A 13,955-nucleotide genomic window follows, 5' to 3' on the forward strand; every position below is an offset into this window, starting at 1 on the left:
AATATCCAATATCTCATAAAAGAAAATTGGCAGGAGAAGCACGAGGCAGCACTTCTGAAAGCACAACAGCGATTGTGCCAGAAATGCTGTAAATGGAGAACAATCATCAATCACTCCAGCTTTTTTTTGTTGTTGTTGTTGGGTTTTTGTTTGCCCCACAGAGATTTCCCCCTGTACTTTGAGGTATGATAACTGCATAAGTGCTGCATTAACCCATGTCACAATGCGTTTGTTAAATTTCAAACAAAGCCCTGTTTCCTGATCTCTAGTATCACACATAATGAATACAGATCAACCAGAACATTAAAACTACCTGCCAAATATTGTGCATGTCGCTATAGTCACCTTTGTGTCTAGCTAGTGGCAGCTAATCCTTAGTCCTGTTGCAGGCAGGGTGGGGCCATGATGAAATGTGCATCCTGCAGACGTTCAATCAGACTGGGATCTGGGGAGTTTAGAAGCTGGGTCAATACCTTGAACTGGTCTGGAACATTTATTGTTTATAGTGGGTGGCACTGCTGTCAGACCATAGATGGGGTGCTTGGTCAGCAACACTGGTTAACTGGGTGGAGTATCACATTCGCATGAATGCAATTTCCTAGCAGAACATTGTGTTGTAAGGAGATAATCTATGTGGTTCATTTCTTTCACAGATTCACATTTTAATAGTGCAGCTAACCAGTGTTTTTTCTTTGATCAAAAATCTGCTATAGCACAGGAGGAAAAGCGGGTGGTTCGATCCCTGGCTGTTCCAGTCTGTATGCCAAATATCCTTAGGCAAGATACTAACCCCACGTTGCTCTCCAATCCATGCAGTGAAGTGTGAATGTTAGATAGAAACCACTTAAGCACGGAAAAAAGTGCTCGAATGAATGAGTGAATGAGGCATGTTGTATAAAGTGCTTTGAGTGTTCAGGTAGAGTAGAAAAGCACTATATAAGATCCAGTTCGTTTACCATTTACTGTTAACCAGAGCATCAAAAATAGAGGATGGTAAATGTGTTTAATATCTGTGTTGCCACTTTTATTTGATTTCCTCTGTCAAAGAAAAAGACTAGTCAGAAACATGTTGCTGCAAATAAGTTTTTTGAATAAACTGTGTGAGCTTTTGAAACATGGAATAAACAGAGGAGAAGAGAAGACTGTTAGAGAACTTAACCAACACTCGATACTTCTGGTCTCAAATGTTAAGCAAAGACATTTTGTGGTGTGACTTCTGCTTTAGAGAGGAGACGTTAAGCAAATATTTAGGGACTGCAACTTGAATGCGCATGCAACATACAAATGTGCTTTAAGTCACAGAAAGCCTGGAGGGCTCAACACGACAACTTATGAAAATTAATGAAGAGAGCTGGAAGAAGAGACTTCCTTATCGTTGTGTTTGTGCCACCTGCACCTTTCCTGTCTCGTTTTCTGCCTGTCTTGTGCCAGATTGCTAGAGACAGAGCAGAGGTGCAAGGATGACCCTGAGCTGTCATTGTTTTCTTTTTTTCTACTAACGCCTTTCCTTTTCACTCCCTCTTTCTCTCCTCTCTTCTCACTCTCTGTCTCTCTTTAGGGATGCCACGCTGCACAAAGACAGGTGATTGCTGCTGCTATAGGGTAACAAGAAAAGTTTGTGTGTGTGTTTTTTCCTCTTCCATTTATGTCAAAGCAAGCAGAAAGTGTTTGGAATCACTCACCTGAAATGTCAGTAACTTCCTAACAGGGTGTCCATCAGTGCTTTTTCAAACTGACATAGCAGCCATTAGTTAGCTTACAGTATGTCCTATGGTGAAAAGAGACTGGATTGTCATTTTGTGCCTTTTTGAGTGTGTAAGAAACAAAAAGGAAAACAAAATTAGCATCTGGGATACATCTGTACATAAAAGCTGTAAGAGCACTTATTTATAGCCACCAGGAGGTTTGGATCCATAATCTACAAACAAAAAGTGGTTCATGTCCTTGTGATTACTCTACCTTCCTGATTATAGGTGTTTTTTATGCTCTGCTCATGAGTGCCCAACCACAGACACACACACACACACACACACACACACAGGTGCAGGCACCATGACGACACTGCACTGCATGCAGAATGGACACAATCTTTAATCATCGTGTGGTCTGCTGCAGAGGGAGAATATACGGTGATGCAGACACGAACACAAACACAAGGACACACACACACACACCTTCCCCCACCCGTAGTCCACCCCCTGCAAACCTACCATTCCCTAGTCTATGATGTAATGCTACCAGACCCCTCCTCTGCTGTCTTTCCCTCTCTCTCCTCTCACACACTCCTCTCCCTCTTCCTTATTCTATTGGTGGCTCCCGCCTGCATCTGCTGGATCAGCTCTGACTCCCTGCATACGCGCACACACACATACACACACTCACACACATGCACACATACACACACACACTTCCATGCTCCCTCTCACACACACTCTTACACATACACTACCAGGGGGATTCCTCCGCCGCTGCAGCCTCTGCTGCTCCACCTGGCTCCTGTTCTTCCACAGTGGGGGGCAAGCACGGTGAGTCCCTTTCTCTCATGACAGCCGGCGATTGTGGTTGACAATAAGACAAAAGGATGGAGGGACGGTGTTTTGTTCTGCAGAGAGTGACGGACAAACACCGGGAGGCTTTGCTGCCACTGCAGCCTGGAGGAGACGCTCGCAGCTGAGTTTGTGCTTGGAGTAATGAAGTGCTGTGAGGCTGCTCAGCTACTACAGATACCGGTCATCTCTCACCGGGTGCCATGGCAATAGATTGTATTTGGTCAGGGGCTCAGCATGTTGCGTGTGTATCCTAGTAAGGTGCTTGAAGCCGTAGTGAGGTGCATGTGGATGTCAGCTCCCAGAGAGGTGAGAAATTTGTGTGCATATGTGTGCATGTGCAGCCGGGATTAGGAAGCCTAAATATGCTCCAGGGTGTTGTGTGTGTGATCTGATTTCCTCTCTGAGAATTGTCAGTCACCTGGTTTGAGATAACAAAGGAGGGGGAAAAAAGAGGTTTGAATGTAAATGCAAATCAGGTACTGGGTTAAGTTGCTGCGAGGGTTTAGTTTGTTCTGATTAGTGCTAGTTATGCTGGCTACAATAAAAGTAAAGTGTTATTATTTACATATAGACTGTTTTGCTTGTGTTGCTGACAAAACTGGGTGTGTTCATGTGGTGTGAACTTGAGCACCTCTGACATTTAGAGACTTGCAATGCTCTCACTGTCTTATCCTTTCCTATTATGTGCACTAGACTCTTTCACTGTGAAGCTCAATGACACTGAGTCTAATAGGAACAGTAATTCTATTATTGCCAAGGCTTTTGACTGCTAAATGACACGCTGATGATAATGGAACTGAGTGAAATGAAAATCACTGGTGCATTTTTCTTCTTTAGTCAAGTTTGACTAGTTCCTATTCTGTGTTGTATTGCACCGCAACCTTACCTTATAAATCTAGTGTGTTGAAATGTTAATATTTTATAGGGCTGGGCTAGTTCACATGTGGGCACTCTCATAACTAATTCATCCAGATGTGTTTCCATCTCAGCGTTACACGTAGTGGGCTGAAAAAGCCAGACATGATTCATTTTTGTTCCATTTCACTATAAATGATGGTTCCTTTTTGAGTGTCTTCATTCTTTTTAGTTGGTAGTACAATGATGGGATCCATATTTCAAAACAAATATCTAGAAAATCTGGAGGGAAGTGTTATCCATCAAATGCCACCAGCTCACTAGCTGTAAACCAAACAATATATTTTCCAAGCTCAATAATCTTACCGTTCTTCAATTAGCCAACAAACAAATTAGCTTTGCTATGCCTTTCAGCTCGCTCTGTATTTATTGTGATTGCAGTTATGACCACATGGAAAAGAAGAAACCCATCCAAGATATTTTCAAAGTCAGCTGGCCTTATTCAGATTCTCCACAGTCCCTCATGGAACAGTGTGCAAATATGTTGGTGGGTTTTTTAATCGATGATTAGCACATGAAAAAGCTCCTCCTCGAGGCTGTTTAACTCTGACATAGCCTCTGTAGGCATAAATGAAAAGTAATTAAAATGGTGGTCCAGCAAAAAAACCCAAATAAACCACAAGGCAATAAGAAAGTGTGCAGAGCTGGTTCCTATTGGCCAGTGAAGCACTATTTTGGTGCTTGAAAGGTTAGTGTGTGGTCATACTAAGATAGTTTATTGATTTCTTACTGTTTGAATCTCATTACAGACAGCAAGAGACACTGTGTCTCTCCAGTCTCCTAAAGCCTTTAAAAGGAAGACCAGGAGCTGAGATTGCAGCCATGCTGCACTTATTGAATTTGGCAGAGAGTTTACATTTTAATTATCTCCCTAAGGAGTTCTTAAATTATTAGATCTTTCTCTGATTGCGAGAATTCTCTTGTTTAACATGTTTTGGCACAACTTCTGACTTTGGAGCATTACTTCCTGTAATGTGGAGTTGAAGTTGCAGAACATTGCTGGCCTGATTCAACTGGTTAATTTTGCATCTGCCCTCAATGGGCTCACTGACGTCAAACCAACAGGCCGGAGCGAAAATGAAGCCATGCTAACTCAATGTAAAGTACTGATGAACTAGCAAATTAAAAAGATCAATTCAGTCAATAGTTCATTGACTCTTCCAACAGTATAACCAATTTGGATTCTAGTTAAAGCAAGAAAATGATTCACATAGTTCTTACATTTGTAGTGCAGCCCATGTTAGCCTCTGTAGCGCAATCTAAACACGGGCCTCTACGTAAACTGTTTATTTCTCTTTATTTTTCCAAAGTGTTCAATTGTCTTTTTCCATTTGCTCTAAACAGGGGCACCACAAATATTTCTGAGAATAAAACATGTGATAATGCGGGGCCTAGTTATAGGGAAAAAAAACATGACAGCTGCTCTGGTTCTTCCATTCTAAAGTGGAAACTTTCTTACTCTACAGTAATATTGAAGCAAACTTAAACTGTCTAGCAAATGCCACACAGATGGGATTTCACTAACAGAATTTCAACAAATTAAAAACAAACTTTCAGACTTGTCTGCAATCTAACCCTATTGGTAATTAGGGGGACTGTGGGTCTGCAAAATGACATAGTCTAGCATAATGCTACCTGGCACTGTGCAGCAGTTCAGCACAGACTAAACACAGAACAGAAAGCTGCAATCAAAGCAAAATATAGGGGATGATCCTTGTTTAACAGTTGAAAATCCACCTTATCTTCACTTTTCACTTTTTTTAAGCTAAACAGCCTGAAAACTTGCCTGGATTGCTCAGATCTTTGCCGTCCAAGCAGCTGACTGAAAATTCATTCTGTTTTCAATGAGCTGTTTTTCTTCACATTCCTCAAACCTCCACAGAGCTTCACAGAAAACACTGCAGCTCCAAGTTTTGATTTTCTGCTCTTTAATTCCAGAAAGGAATCGCAAAAATTTGGCCCCCCAAAAAGCTATTTTATAATTTTTAATGGTATTGCACTTTAACGACATACCATACTTAATCTCATTTTTGTAATCATTATTTGTGCTGGAAAATTCATTAAAAAAAATCCAAAAATTCCTTCTCTTTGCCTGGAGGCTTTCTTCCACCACCCTCCCCCTTTCCGCTTTGCAGCTGTGCAGGACCTTCACCTATGCCCTCCTACTGCGGCACCAGCTTCAAAACCACGAAGAAAGAGCCAGACAAAGAAGACTGAGCAAACACACACACCACCATGTTCATTTAAATTGCACTGACCGTGAGTGACATCACTTCCCTCCAGCCCTCAGGGGAAAAACAAACCACATTAAGCAGCATTAATCTCATAACATCCTACAGAATTCATATTATCACCACATGTCATTCCTTCTTCTGAACCTGTCAGACAGATATTGCTTCTATTTCATTAGTGAATAAAAAGGTACCCAAACAGTCCAGCTGGCTCCAGTATGGGCTCGTAGCATCAAGAGTTTGAGTTTTGAAATCTTTACCACATGCCTCACTCTTTTTATCTGCCTTTCTTTGGCTTTCTCTGTGTTTGTGTATAATTCTTCTGTTGCTTACTGACCTCTGGAGAAGAAATGTCATAACATGAATCCATAGATAGGCTGCTTACTTTGCTGACTTTACATTTTCACATTATTAGGGGGCTTTATTTTGTGAAATTTACCTTGATATGAAGGTTGTTTGTTTCAGACCTTAATTCTTAAGGTGACAAAGCTGGCTGGTAAATCTCTAAGCTTTAATTATTCGGATGAACCAAAACCTCACTCTGAGATAATTGAGCATGTAAGGAATGAAAGGACAAGCCAATTATAGCTGATGGCACTATTTGCATCTCATGTTTAATTATCTTTCCTGTCACCATAAACTGCGTTCAATTGTGGAGGGGTGCAAAAGGCACCAACACCACAAATATGGCAGGCTACGTAAAGCTGAACAAACCGCTTGTGGCTACACTCTTAAAGACCAGCTGTATTTAAATGTGCATTCAGTCATCAGGCTGTCTGTTTTCTGATAGCATGCAAACACGCACACTAAAGTAAGATCGCTAACATTATAAACAGGTTAACACTGACGGTGTGAAAAGTTTATAAGCCAGTGTTAGCCTTTAGCTTGCGCAAAGTTGTCAAGCTCCTGAGTCATATTATTTAAATGCTCTTATCTGCAAAGTGGGTCACCATAAAACAAAAAATCCAGCAAAAACTAACAATTTTTATTTTAGCTATTTTTCTTTTTTTGTTAAATAGATTTAGGCAAATGATTTTGTTTCGGGGTCCTTGTATCATGTAGAAATTCAGGTATGAGAATGGTCTCTCATCGCTAACAAACAAACGTTTGGTCTCAGAAATATTAATTGATGTGAGAAAGAAAGAATATCCAAAATGAAGAAAAACATGGAGACAGCGAGCAGCACTTTGTCCTGGCTTACAGGTAGAAAACCTCACATTATTGCTATGTCTGATATATGACCAAAGTGTCAAAACAACACATCTCAGGGTCATTTATAGAAGAAGCAAATTGGAACCTTTCAGATCTGAGTGCTGTCATCAACAGTCATCAATCATCAGTTTAAAGAGCGGTTGAATGAAATGTGGGGGTATTTTGGGCTCTGTTAGAGCTCAACAAGGTGAGGACATGGAGTTGAGTGTTAGTGCTGTTAGCTGTGCAGGAGCACATGGGCTGGATAGTTGTGACTAACATGGCATCCAGCAGGCGACTTCAGTTTGACTTTGAAGCTTCTGAAAAATTCACATTTCCATTTCCTTTAAGAGATACTGTTTGTAAAGTGTACAGTTCAAAGAGATGTCATTTATTTAAACAACAAGCTGCTAAATCATATACTGTGTGGCTATGGTACATAGCTAATTTGCCCCTAGCCATGTATATTCTTCTTCTTTCAGCAGCTCCCTTTACTTTGTGTCCAAACCACTCGACCCGAGCTACACCTCTTAACATCTTCAAATCTTAACATCTTCAACTCTGCCACATCCAGCTCTGCCCCCTGTCTCCAAACCATACAGCTTATCTTAAGTCTCACGACTGTCTTATAAATCTTACCTTTCATTCTTGCTGCTGTCCTTCCGTCACCAATCACCCTTGATACTTGTCTCCACCTACTCCATCCTGCCTGCACTCTATTCTTCACCTCTCTCATGCACAGTTCATTGGTCTGGATGGTTGACCCCTCCCTCCTGAGTACTTAAACCCATCCACCTGCACTACCTCTTCTCCTTGCACCCTCACATTTCTACCTGCCTCCCTCCCATTCAGGCACACGTACTCCTGTATTCTGTCTTGCTTCTGCCGACTTCCATTCCTCTTCATTTCTCTTCTCTCCAGAGCTTGCCTCCACTTCTCCAGGCACTCTTCCATCTGCTCCCTACTCTTATAAAGTGTGTACCTTATGGCTAGTGTCACAAAATCTTTCATCATTTTACCAAGAATACTGCAAGTTTACAGCCAGCTAGCAGCTACTATAGCTATACTGCTATTTTTATGTACATAGGCACAGCAGTGATATCTTTAGTTGCGTGCACGTAAACTGTATGTGTGGAGAGCAAAGCTGGGGAGATTTGGTGAAATGCCATCTCAAAGCTATTGGCTATTATCTGACAAAGATTGAGCTTTTGTTTGCTTTTTAAATGTATCTGTTTGGAAACAATGAGCAGCACACTGGCTTGGCTATCCACCGGCTTCACCCATTCATACAAAAGATGAATGCAGCTACCTGGGTTGGGCATTTGATCTTCACAAGCTTGGTGAAACCTGATGCAACCATGTTAAAATATAAACTGGAAAAACTGAACAGCCAACTCCTGGGTGTCTTTTTTGTACAATCAAATGCTGATCAAGTTTTCTCTAACTGAGCAATGGAGAGCACTTTAATGTGTGAAATACTTGAAGACCATGAACTTTTTAGGAATGGTTAACTGGGCTGGAATATTGGTGTTCCATCATTTCCATTCAACCTGATTATTTGGAATCAGAGGAGTTGCCCCCTGCTGACCACTAGAAAGACTCCAGACCTTAGTCACTTCTGCTTTGGCTTTACTTTTCAGACCCAGAGGCTTTTCATCTATTATACAGTCCCTAGCTGTGCCTGAAGCATTGAGACATTGGCTCTTACCCACAAATGCTAAGTCATCAGACAGTCCCAATTTAGCTGATGGTTGCAAGTTTACCATGAATTTCTGTACAAATTAAATTGCAGTGAATCCAGTATGCTACTGGGCTTGTGACTATCTTTAAAAACAAAACAGTTTCTTTCCCCTGCCTCCGCAGGTAGCTGTATTAAATATGACTTAGAAATATTTATCAATGAAAATATCTAATAAACTCACTGACACAAGCTTGGCTTTAATGTGAGCTGCGCTACTTAGAGATTTTGTTTGGTGAGTAAATCCACAAAACACTGGGTGAAAATCCACATCTGACTGTCTGTCATTTACTTAACCCCAATAAAAGCTCCACGGGTGGCCGTGACCTTAATATGAATAGCTGCTGTATGCTCCCTGTGTTCAAGTTCGCGTGCCACCACAAGGGGATATTATTTGAGTGCAGCAGCAGATTAAGGGTGATGTGATCAACAACTGGGCTTTTGTCAAAGTCAGAAGTAATTTGTGCAAAGTGTAAACTGCTTCAAATAGACTCCAGTATGGTCATTACCAGAAGGCTATAATCATATCAAAGTGGTTTACTCGAAGCTGCAGAGCTACTCAGCTTCAGCATCTTGTTGCTGCATTTTCTGTTTGTGAGTACCAAAATGTGAGGACTCCATGGCACGGTAATTTTTTATGTTTTTGCCAGTAGAAAGTAGAGACTAATTTTCTCTCCTGATTGTTCAATATATGTATGTTTTCACAGAAGTCAGTAACAGATTTTCTTGCCATCAATGATTTAAGAGTGAAAAGAGAAAAGTAAATTCTGCCTGTTTTAGAGAAATTCGCATTGCTGAGTGGTATGGCCACCCCCTGCTGTTTCCAGCCTGACTTTTGCACGAGTTGAAAGATGTTAATCTTCTCACAAGTAATCCTTGTTTGAATTTGAGGGATTACTAAAGTCTCAGCAGATAAAGAAGAACAACTTTGATTTGTTGTGTGTCTATCGGAAAGCATATGATAGAAAGCGACATCTGTACAGCCAAAAAGCAAAAGAGAGACAGAGAGAAAGCCAAAGAGAAAATGGGCTTGTACCAGTGATTCAACCCTCGCTTGCAGTTATCCTTCTGTGTGTGAGTGTGTGCGTGTGTCTGCTTATGCTGAGGGGTCACTGGCCTCTGCTTTATCTGTGGCACAGTCACGCAAAACCAGTCGGAGATTGACAACATTTTGAGGATAAAGTGTCAGGACTGTGTCGTGCTGAGCTATCGGCTGCAGCCTGGAGCACTCTCCATCACATTTCTTTGTGTTAACACTCAAGAAATCTGACAAATTCTCACATAGCCACATGTCACTGAAAGCAAGGCACTGGAGACTAATTATTAATGTTATCTTCCTCCCCGCGGGCATGAATGGTGGTTGTGTGCTGTGCATGAGTTTAATTTATGTCCCCACTCCTTAGTGATCATTTTGATTGGATGCCCTGCGTGCAGCAGAAGGGACAAACACGCTGTCTGTTGTTTTAGAGCCTTAGAGGAAAATTTGATGAGTGGAGTCCACGGTTCTTTTTACCCCTTTCTTGCTGCAAAAAGAGATTACATGAATGGCTGAGTCTTGTTGTGCTCAGGTCTTTGCCTTTGTACATAATCCCCTGTAATTCTCTTTGTGGCGGACCCTCTCAGTTGTCACTCATTGTTTGATGGCTTCAGGGTTGCCCTGAGAAGAGAAACACTGATACCCAAGACAGCAGAGCAGGAAAACTTTCTTTCCACAAAGAAATCTGTGACGGAGGCTCTTCTCTCTTCCATTTCTCTTAAGCCTTATAGTAGAAAATACATTCAATATACTTTTATTTAGACGTGAGCCACACCTCAATTTTCAGTTCCTCTAAAGTGATAATCAAGTGATCCACCCCTCATTCATTTCATGCACTACATTGTTTTTTTGTTTGTTTTTTTGTTTTTTGTTTTTTTTGGGGGGGGGGGGGGGTCACACCCTTTTACACAAACTGGACAGATGGGGGAATTTTGCAATTATTCCTTTTTTAACTCCACGGATGTTTTGATGGTTTGGACTTCCCTTTAAGTCCTTATGTGTCACTCCAAAAATATCTTAATTCTTACATATATATATATACACCAATTAAACTGTCGATAGAACATTTTCCGCGTTTGACAACAAATAATCCAGCTGTTTATAGTAAGATGTTGTTGCATTACACGTAAATATTAATTTTTTTCCCGTAGTTATTGTAAACTACATGATCGAGGGGGCGGCTGTAACGCCTCTGACATCTTTCTCCCTTTGTTTTACCGGAGGTGATCGCACATGTGTGCTGCAGACTTCTGCTGAGCACTCAATGGTTGCAGGCAGTGTGCGTGTGCTGTGGGAGGAGCTAAAGTTTGGATGCTTGAAAGCGACCAGCCTTTAGTTTGTAGTAGAGGAGGCTCGTCTTCACACGCACGGAGGATGGACTTCGCCTTACGGACGAGTTAATGGACTCAATAACCTACGCGTTAAAGCGCACTTTACTGCGGATTTAGAAGATACTTCGGTCCATTTTTCGACAGTTGTTCCGGTGACCGTGAAGATTTCAGCTGTAACCGAGGTCTTTACACTGCAGCTCGTGGATGGTAAGGTCTTTTTGTGCCTTCCTCGGACTTTTTGTTGCCTGTCTCCACTTTAAACACCTTTAACGAAAAGAAATTAGAGGCAGGGGGGGACAGTTTTTTAATGTTTTATTAGTGGAAAAAAATCTTTGCGGATATTTGTGGTCCCGGACATATGTGTGAATTTTAATTGTTCGGTTTAGGTAGTTTATTGTAAGATGGGGTCCTTAAAGGCAACTGGGATTTTTAATGTAATGGTGTAGGTTACTGTTGCATTTTAATTATCATTATTATTATTATTATTTCTGTCGTTTTAAAAAGGATTTTGCATGTTTTTCTACGTGGAGTTTAAATTTTTGGTTGCTCATCATGGTGCTGATTCATGCCATGCGCATTTCCCTGTTTATTCCTAAAGAGAATGCCCCTAATATTAATTACTTTGAATCAAAAATAAGAATTCTTTGCATTGCAGCTTTAGAAAGGGTTTTCTGGATTGTTGTAAAAGCAGTATGTTGTATGTAGGTGTAGAGAGAGCCGGTAGACTTGGCCTCTTGTGTTTTCTGTCGCCCATGTGGGTAAACAGCTGCTATTTCCATTTAGCCCCCCAAAAAACAACAAACCAGAAACCGTTCTAATGACCTGACTCTGCTTTGTTTTCACCAAACATTGGGCGAAAAGTGTTGCTTCTAAGTCTCGATCAATCACTCATTTCTGTAAATACCACGTGGAGTCGTTTTGGAGTAGATTCTGTCCGGTTTTACACTTGCTTAATGACACCTTTCCTGTTATTCTCTTCCAAATAGCTGCCTCCTCTTATCTCCTCTGGCATGTTGGAGACTGTGTTGACATACCTCCTGTATCACTTTGCATTTCTATGAACCAAACACAGTTTGACCGCAGATAAAGCATCCCATTTCCTCTGTTTTTGGTAGGGATTTCTTAGAAAAGGCGGGTTTTTATCCTGAACTGCTGGATCAGATCTGGTGGTTATGATGCATGTGAGAGCAGACGACTTTCAGAGTTTAGTAAATCATATCAGTACAATCTAGAGTAAGACTGTAAATGACCAGTGGAGCAGTTTTCCCTTCAGGGCTGTGCTGTTCTTCGTCTCTGTGTGATATTGTATCAAGAACTAACACTGATGGGCTCTAGCGTTTATACTGTAAACAAACTGAAGAAACGTTCGCTCTAGGAGCACATGTAGCAGCATCATAATGTGTGCTTCCCATCTTATCCTCTCTGTCTTACTCTGAAACGCATAGACACTCATGCATAGCAGACCCCAACCCACACGTTTAAACACTCAAAACACACACAGTCTCCACCCAGCACTCCACCCACTATAACAACTTCAGAGGAATGGTCAGCATGTGGAGAGGTTGTGGTAAACGAGTGGGAGGGCAAGTGGAGACCCAGGAGAGGAGACACTCTGCTGCTTTTAACCCTCAGAAGGTTAGTGATGTTCCATATCACGTCTAGAGGGATTAGATTTGTTCAGGGCAAACTGATGGGAACTTGCGTGTTGAGAGGCCCCAGATGTGGGAACACAGTCATTTTGCTGGGCCGAAGCCAGATCGCACCCAGCGACAGGGCAGACGTTAAGCCAGCCATTGCTGCCTTTTCATCAGCCCAGTTAAGTTTGTGCAGAAGACAGAAAAGAGTTTCTCTGTCCTAGACATACATTTGTTTAATGTGCATGGTTTGCTTTGCTGATGTTTTGCCATGTAAACATTTGGCAGTAACAGAACCTCCCTTTGAGGAATTTGTGAGAATTCTTTGAGTGTTAATGCTACACAAACTGTGAAAAGTCACACTGTGCTTTTTGCACATTGGTGATAAGTTCACATTTCTTTTTTAATGGTTCGCATTTGCATTCACTAAAACTTGGCTCTAGACCTTTTTGCTGACTGTATCGCTGTGTCCTTGCATAGCTTCGCCTGCCATTTGCAAGGCCATTCATATTCAGTATGACCTGCAGGTTGTGTAGAAAGGCTGGCCAGGCCCTGCAGGGGTTTTCAATGTTGGGTCAAAAGAGGACTATGAATGCAGGTGACACTTCTGAGGCTTTTTCTGATGAGCCAGAAATTCTTCAGCAAATTAGATTTTCTTCATTTATTGCTGCTTTATACTCTGGCATTGCTTTCATAAACAAATCTGGTTTTGATTGTAAAAACATGTGTTCTATCTGCATTTCACTAATTCAAGTCAGACTGCTGTCATGCCTGGTCATCTATCACACGGAGCTTGAGAATTAAAGAGATTTGTACCACTACTGATAAATGCTTCAGGTACTTGCTTGAGTCTCATGGCATTTATTATATTTGGTGTTTTTCCACTGTTTATCCTGAAGATCAAACATGGCAGACAGTGCGAATGAAGCCTCTTGAGGTCGATATAGTCCTGTAACATTTCCGTAGCAAGTCTTTGATAATTCTGTAGATGTAATCCAAGTTTGTGCTCATGCTTCTGTTATAAAACTGAGCAGTTGCAGACCCCTGTTGAACTCTGTTTGGGGGCAGAATTGCAAAAGCATGTTGGATAATACATGTCGAGCTACTAAGGTTTATTTTGAAGGAAGGTTTATACCACTTGGCTGCATCTGTCTGACAAGTTCATCAGACGTGCTCTCTGACTTCCACGAGGGTTTAACTAAGGTAGCTGTCTTTGAATGGAAACATGTTATGTAACGTGGTGCTCTCCTCCAGAGACAAATGAACGTCTTCTACATTTTTCTTCTCTTATTTTGAAAGAAATGTGGAGAAAAATATAAACAGTGACTTT

General features: G+C 41.4%; 1 protein-coding gene across 2 annotated transcripts in view; it reads left to right on the forward strand.

Annotated features, from left to right (window-relative positions):
- The first annotated feature begins 2,311 nt into the window (after positions 1 to 2,311).
- The window catches only part of sema4bb (sema domain, immunoglobulin domain (Ig), transmembrane domain (TM) and short cytoplasmic domain, (semaphorin) 4Bb), a 61,434-nt gene continuing 49,790 nt past the window's right edge, over positions 2,312 to 13,955 (forward strand). Inside the window, exon 1 of one of the 2 annotated variants that reach the window (XM_005447582.4) lies at positions 2,312 to 2,525. The gene's annotated coding sequence lies outside the window, so the exon portion shown is untranslated. Of the gene's footprint in view, positions 2,526 to 10,967; positions 11,199 to 13,955 lie in introns of those variants that run through there. The other variant, XM_005447581.4, reaches the window with a different exon arrangement.

Source organism: Oreochromis niloticus, linkage group LG1, assembly GCF_001858045.2.
Source record: "Oreochromis niloticus isolate F11D_XX linkage group LG1, O_niloticus_UMD_NMBU, whole genome shotgun sequence".
NCBI lineage: Eukaryota > Metazoa > Chordata > Actinopteri > Cichliformes > Cichlidae > Oreochromis > Oreochromis niloticus.